This window comes from Triticum aestivum, chromosome 7D (genome assembly GCF_018294505.1).
Source record: "Triticum aestivum cultivar Chinese Spring chromosome 7D, IWGSC CS RefSeq v2.1, whole genome shotgun sequence".
Classification (NCBI taxonomy): domain Eukaryota; kingdom Viridiplantae; phylum Streptophyta; class Magnoliopsida; order Poales; family Poaceae; genus Triticum; species Triticum aestivum.
Window position 1 is genome coordinate 581,414,121 of NC_057814.1, and position 11,734 is coordinate 581,425,854.

The 11,734-nt window shown below is 42.3% G+C and overlaps 1 pseudogene; it reads right to left on the bottom strand.

Moving 5' to 3' along the window:
* Nucleotides 1-3,054: 3,054 nt before the first annotated feature.
* Nucleotides 3,055-9,055, bottom strand: LOC123171339 (WAT1-related protein At1g09380-like; annotated as a pseudogene).
* Nucleotides 9,056-11,734: the final 2,679 nt, after the last annotated feature.

Here is an 11,734-nt window from a genome sequence, read left to right on the forward strand (position 1 = left end):
CTCCATGGACACTCGATGCAGTTCCTGCCATGTTAGTGGGGCTAAAAAGTGGAATGGGATAATTTTTGTGGAACCACACAACCTCACCACTTACTCACCAAAGTTCGTATGAGTTCACATCAGATTGTGCTTCTCCCGGATGTGTTAAAGCGATTGAAAGATAGGGATCAAAGAACTAGCTTCGGTTTTTGGTGGAGCTCGGTGGGGTAAACAAAAAAGGGCTTGTGCTGAAATCAGTTGATGCAAACCAAGAAAATATGGGGATAGATCTGCTGCACCTTTGCACCAAGATTGAAAAACACACAACACACAAACTTCTGAATTTTTTTCTACCAAGCTGAAACTTTTCGATCTTACACAACACTTTCTTTTTCGCTCTTGTCTTTTTTCCTGCCACTCTTTTCTTTCTCTCTTTGATTTTTTGCCACTTTTTTCCTCTCTCTTTTACCTCTCTTTTTTTCTCTCTTTGATTTTTTGCCACTCTTTTTTTCTCTCTTTTTCCAAAGCACAACAACCAAATCTGAAAGCAATTATGAAGATGAACTTCGTGCAGATCTAAAAGATGAAGAACATGCAAGGTATGCAACAACAAGATCTCAGCACCAACAAGGCTTGGATTTATTTTTGGTGGGGCTTTGGACTTCTAGGACAGATAATATAGCATGAAAAATACTCGATCTAAAGGGATGATATTAAGATAAACTTGGATAACAGATCCTACCGTGTCAACAAAGGCTCTGATGCCAGATGATAGGTGGGAACCCGATGAACGAGTTCATGCCCGAGGCTGGCCCGATCTTCACGTCATAGGATCGAATCGGGAGGGATAACTAGCTGCAAGCAGCCGGGATAATTAGCTTTATACCTGCCAAGGTTGGATGCAACCCGTACGTTGGGGATGGTTGACCGAAGCTACAAGAACTCCAACCCGCTGTCCGAACAATCGCAGAACCACAAACCGTGAATAATCCACACAAAACGGCCGGAACCGTATAGCACGAAGTAGGGGGAACCAGAGGCTCCTTCTCGTGAATCCGAATGAACTCATAAGAGCAAAGGTAGCAAGATCTCTCGGATCTCTCTAGCAGTCTTGCTGCATAAGCTTGTAGCTGAATGGTTTGACAAAAAGGTTGCTAAGAGGATGGGGAGATGGAGTTTTATAGCAGGGACAACCCCCTTTAGTTATGTGTGAAAATGGTTTTAAAAATAAGCAGGTTTGCATGGCTGTCTTGGGGGAATAAGCAGTCAACTTTGGGAGTTGTTGGAGAGCTCCTCGAAAATTCGCGAAGCCTTGGCAGCCTAGACACCTTCCACGATAATGACTACAGATTTTGACTCACAACTCCAAATGATGTGAGGTTTTTTGCATTGGAAAGATAATTTGATGTAGCTTCTGGTTATGTGCTCCTATGGCCCCGTCTCTCCACCACAAGGGTGTGGCACAATGAAATATAAGAGGTAAAAACTGACAGCATCAGCTTCACTTGAAAACTTGTTCCTCCAAACCGGTTGCTTCAAAAGTTCATAGGTTGTTGGATTTCTTCTATGTGATACCTAAGTTCAACCTACAACAATGGAGATGAAAGTGCAGCCATGTGTTCAAGATTGTGGTATGAACTTAAGTTAGCGTTCACCTGGCCATGTGTTTGCTTTATTCGGCTTAGTAATTCTTTCCAACTAAATTGTGCACTTTTCTGAAATGTCGTGTATGATGTACCCATGTGCTAATCACCGTGGCTCGATCTCCATGATCCTGGGTACCTGTTGGGATGAAAATCACGCACAAGACAAAAGACATCTACGGAACATTTTTATTTCACACATACGGGGTGTCAATTCAATGCCCTTCCATTGATCCCCACATCAAATACAAAGGGTTGCAAGGCCTATGCCTCAACCCATACCTTACCGAACTACTCACACATGAAGATCAGATCGCAAGAAGAACACATCTTGAAGATTGATTGATTGAAAATATGTCTTACAATGGATGCCTTGTGCGATGCACGATTACAAGTATGAACTAGAGAGAGATGGACTATGGTGGTGATGGTGGCTATGGAGATGGAGATGGTGGCGGCTAGGTTGATGAGAGGGGATGAAGATGGTTCTATTTCGATGTTCTTCTGTTGATATTTCGGCGTGGTCCCCTTTATAGAAGTTGTTCAGGTGGACGGGTAGCCTCGGAATCCATGACATACAGGCACTCATACGGGCGCCTGCAGTCGTATGAAATGTCGTCTTTTGCGTTGTGGCTTCTGGTGCGCCTCCTGGTGATTTATCCTATCTCTTCTTCCACTCCTTTCCATGTTCACACACTATTTCTTCCCTTTTTGGCCCATTTCCTGTGGAAACACATCAAAGAGAAGATTTATGGAATCATTTGCATTCATTAGTCATTAGTAGCAATATCGCAGTGAATATCTCGATTTTAATCAAATATCTCGGTTTAAACAAAGGGTGAATGAGTGTAAAAATATCACTTATCAACTACTCACAGTTACGGGAGGAAACAAAAGAGGAGGATCTAAGCATTGAAATTGGTTCAGTTGTGCAATATCCAAATATTTAATTGAGAGCCCCTTGCGACTTAATTGATTGAAGAGTGAATGGTTTACCACATAAAGTTAACTTTTCCTTCGCTAATGAATTTATCACTAAAGGTGTGGAAGCCTCTATGATCATCTTGCCGATGAAAATGTGTGAGTGTTCATCATAATTGGATATATGTTATAGTTCTCGACTCGATGCAATGCACTCACTCATTTTCACTTATCCGCGCTTCATGAACCAGATGATCTTGTTCCTACAAGCCACCGTATTTTCTAAGCAAAACTTTAAGCGTGGGGAACTTGATGAATCCAAATTTGCACCATATTTTATTTCTTGTTGTGTATAATAATCATGGAGTTTTCGGATTTTATCACGTTCACACACCTTCTTTTTGTCTTACTCACCTAGGATCTTTGCGTATGATAATCATGCTGGTTTGTTAAACACTCCAAGATGGCATAAACTCAGGCCATGACACTGCACTGCAAATCTCGTGCCATCCTACGTTTGGCCCGTTGCCTCATGACGAACAGCAGCGGGGCATGGCCGCAAGACCGCCGCGCCATCGACGGCCCCGTTGCTCGGTTCGCAGCCGCCAATTTTCTTCTCCTCGTCGTCTTCCACGGTTTCCGTGGCAACAAGGTCCCTTCCCTTGCCCCAGAGCACCGCGTACAGCCCACCACTATGAACACGGCGCCTATAACGCTAGTTGAAGGAAAACAAACCAAAATATATACAGTCTTTGCTAAAAATCAGTCGACTGAGATTTAACCAAGTCTCAGTCGGCCATGCAGCATTTTATGCCATCGTTTGCAACATTTTTTCCTACCGGTTGTAACATCCGTCTTGATGGTTGTAGCATGTCGTCCCTCATCGGTTGTAGCACGTCATCTCAACGGTTGCAACATCTTCATTGACGGTTGTAGCATTTCAGTTAGAACGGTTGTAGCATTTATTGTTGTTGCTTGCAATGCCGTGGTAACATTTTTTGCTGCCGTTTGTAGCATATAACCGTGCCGCTTGTAGCAAAAAAAACCACACTGACGTCATTCGACTGAGACTTCGTTAAGTCTCAGTCGACTGAGTTCTAGACACACCCAAACATTACTAAACAGTATAACTCAGCCACTTACGAGCCACCACAGCGTTTTGGCGTCGTTAGCCGTCGGATCAACCCAGTAACGAACCAGACGGATCCATCAACACAACGAGCGATTGCTTCTACTTATGTTAGTCGTGCTAATGGGATCCTCGACACTAGCAGTTCGTTCTTGAGCCCCTTGCTTCCAGATTGTCCCCATTGCTCTTGATAGGAAGTGTTTGAATAAATCCAGTTTCAAAATATTTATATTTGTTGTTTGCAGCGCCGTGCGAGATTGGTGAAGAATGTTCTGAGAAATACTTGACTGAACCATTCCACATGAACTAGAAACAATGGCTGTTTTTTTTGCGAGGAAATTCCAATCTGTTCATCTTCAATCATGATAGTACAACGAACACTAGAAATAATAAAAATTACATCCAGATCCGAACAATGGCTCATTGGCAAGTGTTTCTTATTTGTTTGCTCCTAGGCATTCTCGCTACATTGTTCATGCTCTCAAACATTCAAACCTATCGTAGGTCTCTCATTTTTCATAAACATACCATCAGGCTCTACTGTGATGCAAGTTCTACTACTAGGAAATGAGATAAGAAAAGGTTAGGTACGTTACTACTTGTGGCAAATGAAATCTTCATTTTACCTCTCTATGTGCACCACTTCCTAAAATTCCAAGTTCTAATAGTAAGTGATACTAGATTATATTATGCATGCAGCTCTCTAACACTGAATCTGTTGCAAAGAAATTGATCAAACAGGTTCCGGTACCCATAAACTTAAACACGTCGGCTAATGATTTTTGTATTCCCGGGTACATCAGCCGTTTCTCAGTGCCTCCAGCATATATTTTTCTTCAACTAGACAATTGCCCGTGCGCTGCAACGGGAGTAATAAACATTCTAAGTAGATTAGTGTGACTGCGCGTCCATTATTATATTGATGCGCTAAAATCTTAGCAAGTTCACGTATGCAATTGTCATGATCTACATGCCATTTTAGTGTTAAGCACTTATTTTGTAAGAATTTAATGACTTACCAAACAAAATATGTTTTTATTTTGGTAAGTTAATAAATCATGAGCTAATTGATTCTAATTTAGGGAGAATAGATGGGAGAAAAATCAGAGATGGAAGGAAAATATCAAAGAGGAGAAGGAAAGAGTGGAACGTATATAAGGAAGGTTAGACGAAAGAGATGTGAAATGGGAACCTTACGTTCTTTTTAAGTAGTATAAGATAATTTAGGGAGAATAGATGGGAGAAAAATCTGAGATGGAAGGAAAATATCAAAGAGGAGAAGGAAAGAGTGGAACGTATGTAAGGAAGGTTAGACCAAAGAGATGTGAAATGAGAACCTTACGTTCTTTTTAAGTAGTAGAGATACTAAAGAAGTACCTTTGCTTCTTATCATGAATAATAGTGCAGAAAACAAATATAGCCATGCCTACTATTGTTTTGTTCACATCACCTCGAGTTCTTAGTTCAAGTTAATCAGTTTAATTCCATAAACTTGCATGTGTGTGTAAGATGACATGCATTTAGAGCCTCAATTATTGACTATGTATATGTATTCTAAGTGTATTGGTTGCACCATCTTTCAAGCTTCATGCACGTCAATGTGTGTTATGTACCCTAAATTCCTTTTCTTTGACTACCGACACTTTTTTCTCATGACTATACAATCTAACCGGCAAGGTAGGCGGGCGCGGCAACGCGCCGGGATCACCAAATTGTGCAAGAATAAGCGCATGCATCGATCGATCGATCACCCGTACCTGCCGACGCGTATCTTCTCGCCGAGGATGCCCCAACCGACGACGGCGACGATGATGAGCATCATGGGGCTGAACATGGACACGAACACCGGCCCGCGCACCTGGATGCACCACGACATCACCGCGATCACCATCCCTGACGCCACTACCCCCTGCATATATACATATATTTATGTACACGTTCAGTTCCAGTTCCACCACAGCACACTGAACAAAATAAATAAATAATTCACATCGTGTCTAATGATCTGGACATGGTGAGAACGTGATCTTACCACGTAGAGCGAGCCTATGAGCCTGATATCGAACCCGAGCGCCCAAGCCGAGAGCCTGTGCTCCGCGGCCACCGCAATGACGCCGCTCTGGACGCTGGCCATTGCCACCATCAGCACCGTCGTCGTGTACGGAGACGAGAAGGTGTTGGACATCTTCTTCTGCACGCCGACGCCATGCAAAACGATTACTTTAATTTGTACGCGTGAAACTGCAAATTTTCCTCTCACGTGCACGGTACATATCATTATGTGTAGTTGTGTAGCTACCTGAATAATGAACCAGACTGCCCAGGCAACGTTGGAGGCGATGACCAGAGTCGCCCCGAGGACGGCGGCATGTCCACTGGCGTGGGCCGCAGCCTCGGCAGTCATGGTGCGCTGCACGTACGGCCAGTGGATCGGGGAGTCCAGGGTCCTGACGAGGGAGCCCCTGTAGAAGGTCATCAGCATGGAGCCGACCACGCAGAGGGCCGTGCCGCCCAGCTTGGCCTTCCCGGCGAGCGCCGCCATGGGCTCCATCTTGAGCACGGCCGCCAGCGCGAAGGTCACCGCCGGGAGCGTGTTGTTCAGGGCGGACGCCACGGTCGGGCGGCTGTACTTGAGGCCCACGAAGTAGAACACCTGGTTCATCGTCGCACTGCCACATACCCACCAAAGTGTGTACGAATAATCAGATTCAGACTAATATTGTCAGTTAGCTTTTGATGGTATTGTTTACAGACAACATTTACCCAAATTTACATTGGAAGACAATACCTATGGCTACTAGCAAAGAATATTTTGTCCTATATGTAGACTGCGTCCTTTGTATATCTTTTTTTGCGGTGAAAAAACTTTTACATTCTTAATAATATTTGGAAAATAATACCATGTCATCTCATAACAATTTTAACATATGAAAAATCCCAACTTTTGAATATAGAATTCATAAACATCGATGCATACAAGTTAGAAATTTGGTAGTCCCTCCAGTCCAATTTAATTGGCGCGTCAATTAATTTGGATCGGAGGGAGTACTTGGTTTTTGTAACTGGATTTAGAAGGCCAGGTTTCACAAATATCCCAGTCTTTGGACTAAAATACTGAGCTTTGCGTAACTTCCCTAAAAGAAGTGTGTCTCATTCATTCAATCAGGACTAAAAGGTATTTATTCAAAATAAACTAAGAATGGTTGGAGGAAAATGTTTTGCTTACAATTTATTTAAAATAAAATACAAAAATAAATTTAAAATCTAGTAAAGCCATTTTGGTAAGGTAGCATATACAACCCAAACTTCAGAGCGCAGATGACTCTCAATCAGGTGCAAAGGGAAAAAAGATCATACCCAACAACGGAGCATACGAAAATTTGTAATAGTGTCTTCTTGCTAATTGAGGCCCAAGTTTTTCTGCATCCATAATCATATGAAATCATATTGCGTAAGAACAGTGAGGAAATTAATTCATGGATGATAGATATGGATGGGCCACTCATGTATGAAGGATATATTCACTCAAAGTTGAATGCATACTACTAGTAGCTATTCACATAAGTACTCCTTTTCCAAACTAAATGGAGTAATAAGTAGGAAATATATATGATCTCAAAGATGTGGTACTACTCCATACCATTGGATTAGCATTCAATAAACGTTTCCAACGATTTTTTTTTATGAACGTAACACACGTTTTTTGACCGGAGGTAGTATTGTCTACACATGTAGTACATCAAATTAATGCAAACAACTCAACAATATTAAATACAGGATTTTCTTAAGCAAATTACTTAACCAGAAAGACATCACATAGTAAATCCATGGCCAAAAAAATGTGAAGAACCGGCCGGTAGCTAGGTACATTACATCTTAGATCAAGAAGTCAGCTGAAAACAAGAAACTTCCTTTTATGAAAGGTGGACTCATCTCCTTCTAAATAAAGCGCAGATTTACATAATGCCTTGTGCTTTAGTGTGTAACATATATAGCCTGTATAGGCCGAATGCAAGATTAATTGGGATACGGTCTGTAGGCCAAAGGAGTATGGTGGCCTTGGGGTGCTTAATACTGGCAAATTTGCACCTGCTCTCAGGCTAATATGGCCTTGGTATGAGTGAAAGGAACCTCACAGATTATAGGTGGGATTTGGCAATCCTTACACGGATGATGATCTCAACTTCTTCTATGCCTCCACTACCATCACCGTGGGGAACGGAGCCAAAACGCCTTTTTTGGACTCCCCTTGGCTTCTCGGGTGTAAGCCCAAAGACTTTGCACCGCTAATCTATGAGGCCTCGACAAGAAAGAATTGGAAGGTGAGGGAGGCTCTAAAGTGCAATGCTTGGATCGTCAATATCAACTACAACACTGTTGTCTCCGGCGAACACATTCGAGAATTTTTCACTCTTTGGATGCTTGTCAACGAGCTAGGTTCATATTGATGGACAGCTTGAGGATGATATCTTTTGGAAGCACTCGAATGACAGGATTTACACGGCGGCCACCGCATATAAGGCCCAGTTCCTGGGGCTAACTCTTTCCCCTATGGACCGCATGGTTTGGAAGGCTTGGGCTCCCCCCGAGGTCAAATTTTTTTCTTGGTTGGCTATCCAAGATAGGATTTGGACCGCCGATCGCTTGGAGAGACGGGGCTAGAAAAATTGTGGGCTCTGCCCTCTTTGCTCAAGAGAGCAAGAATCGAGTGCACACCTCTTCTTCAAGTGCCGCTACACGCTCCGGCTATGGAGGACTATCATCGAAAAGCTTGGCCTTGCTCATATGGACACCACCGTTTGGCACCTTGACGATTCCGTCCGCGAATGGTGGGACAAGAGAACTGACAACCACATCCCCAACCGGAGCGCTATGACCTCCCTCGCTATGCTTGTCTCTTTGACCATTTGAAACGAGCGAAATGCGAGGGTGTTCCGTCACAAGAGCTAGCACGCCGCCGCCTATCCTACTTAGCAACATCTTGTAGGAGGCAAAGCTTTGGATCACTGCCGATGCTAAAAGACTAGGGATCATTTTTTTTCCGTGAGTAATTGCCATGTCGTGTATGTGGGTGCTCTTGTAAAACTCTAAACTCCGCTCCTTCCTTATTTAATAGAAGAGGCAAATCAAGCCTCCGTTTAAAAAAAACATATCTAGCCATCAAGAAATTAGAAACGTTTATAGAAGAAATTAAATCATACCGTTCGAAGAAGAAAGCAAAGGGAGCGAGGAAGACAGCCCCAAGAATATTTCGGTAGGTGATGAGCACGTAAGGGCTCATGCCGGACGCCATGGTGAGCTTTGACAACACATTCAGACCAGCAAGACCCAGTTGCACCAGGATCATACCAATGAGAGGCAAATAGTTACCAACACTCCCCATATCTAGCTATCCCAGTACGCACCCCCTCTGCAACCCTATGCTTGAATGAAGGTAGTGATATTCTTGAGATAAAGAGAAGGTGTCAGGGGTAGGATTGAGGACTCAGGAGAAGCCGTGTAATGTGGCATATATAGAGGTGGGCAGGGAGCATAGCTAGTGGTACTACAGCTGTGTATTTTCAAAATGGAAGTATTCTTAATTCACACTGAAATCATGCAGCTATCCTGCAGATATCGTACATATTTGTCGGGTTTTTTTTTAGAAAAGAAAAAAAAAGGGAACTTCTTGCACATTTGCGAGGGTAAAGCGTCCTTGTCCATTAGGTGCTTCGTTTACCGGCTCATCCATTGGTATGGAGTGGGAACTTCTTGCACAAACCGCTGCATGTATCCTTGTACCGTTGCTACTGCTGATTAATGGAATAAAAAAGGAAAATAGCAAGAGAGTGCACTAGTATAGAAAGTAGATAAGCACTAGCTGTCCTTTTCTTTTCCGTGCTGCGAGCTGATCATCCTGCTATTACTATCATACAATGTCAACTAGACATATTGATGACATGATATACTCCCTCCGTTCCTAAATATGAGTTTATTTAGAGATTTCAATGTGGACTGTAGAATCTACTCCCCCGTTCCTAAATATAAGTCTTTTTAGACATTTTAAATGGACTACAACATACGGATGTATGTAGACATATTTTAGGGAGTAGATTCACTCATTTTGCTCCGTATGTAGTCACTTGTTAAAATCTTTAAAAAGACTTATATTTGAGAACGGAGGGAGTACAGTCTAAGATATGTCTATATACATGATTTTTAGGAAAAATATTACTTTTTTATAACAAATTTCGATAATGTATGACGTAGTTCATAAATTACAATTATATAACCCCGTCGGCCTTATGTAGACCGAAGAAGGACTCTTCGATCCACTGGCGGAGGGTAGTGGAGGCGAAACTGGGCCACGGCCCCCCCTTCCAAAATTACAAAAGCAATTTTATACTAGGTATATTCACTACTTTAGCACAGCCCAGGAGATAATGCCCAGTAGCAGTCTAGGAACAGCGCCCATCCCCGATTCTCCACGGCTCCGATACACTGCTACTGCAGGGCTAGATCACTAGCAGGCCACAGCAGCAAAGCCTTCTCATCCTCGACAGCAAGCGCAAGGACAAAGGCGTCCAAGAGCAGAGGCGGCGACATCACCGACATGCTCTGACGCTGATGCCGATGCCGTTGGCGTTGGATCAGGACCGGTGAGATTGTTTGTCTCACACTCTCCTTTTCATTTTCTATTAATTCCACTTCATATTAGCATATACTTTGAATCTTTGACACCCTAGTTCATCCAAATTGTAGTTAAGATTGTGAATCTGCTGAAATACCAACTGTGGTTACTTGATTGTGGAAATACCAGTGTAGTTAGGTGAAATACTTTGTCACACACATACTGACACACGCACCAGATTAGTCTTGTTCAAGTACCTAGCTGAATGTTTGCGGATATCTTGTGAATTATAATTTCATTCCCTAAATTTTGTACATGTTCTAAGTTCTGACTTATATTTTAGATGGTAAAAAATACTACTTAAATGCAAGAACAGTCTAGTAAGTAAATGTCCTGACTTCTACTAGTTTAGATGGTTATTAGTATCACTATCACAGTATCACTTACTACTCAATGCAACTTCTAATTTGGTATAAAACCGTTGGAAGTCTTGATACAATTTTGCACATTGCAATTAATTATGTAGTGGTACTTACTAATTATTTTGTATGTGTTTCGGTTCATTATTTGTATTCCTAATCAATCAATTCACATTGATAGTATTTTGTAAATGTTTGGCTTGTAAAATCTGAATCATTATATTTCATTTTCCACAGGAAGATGATGGCGATGATAATGAATGGGTAGAGGTTAATGAAGGGTCACTACTGCAGGATGCTACTAACGCGACACTACGATCAGAGACCCTTCGACAAAACTGTGTGCGATGCCATAATCGCAAACGGTGGTGTAAAAACCCGTCAAAAAAGGTGCAAAACATTTGCGATGGAGGATGCATCAAACACGGTTCAGATTTTAGTTGCGTGTGTGATTCAGGGCAATACGGTTCCGTTAAATTAACCATTTTCGATGAGGAGGAACAAAAGAACCGGGCAGCCAGATGAAGGTGTGTGCGATGTACAGCATACGGTTCACTCGGATAAACTGTTTGTGATTAAGCAACACAAAAGAAACGGTCAGCCAGATGAAGGTGTGTGCGATGTACAGCATACGGTTCACTCGGATGAACTGTTTGTGATTAGGCAACACAAAACAAACGGTCAGCCAGATGAAGTTGTGTGCGATATACGGCATGCAGTTCACTCGGACGAACTGTTTGCGTTGACACAAGAGAACATAAACGGTTCAACTTAACAAGACGTGTGTGTTGTGGGATGGGATGCATACAGAACAACAACATATATATACACACTTATAAGGACATGCTTGCATAACCAAATTAAACATCCACTTACATAGGTGGCTACTACAACCATGGCATCTGCACACACCAAAGTAAACTATTACATGCATAATTACATAGGTGGCTACTACACACATTAAATTTCCACACACCAATAAAGTAAATTATATATTATATACATGATTAACTAGCATAAACAATCATCTGAT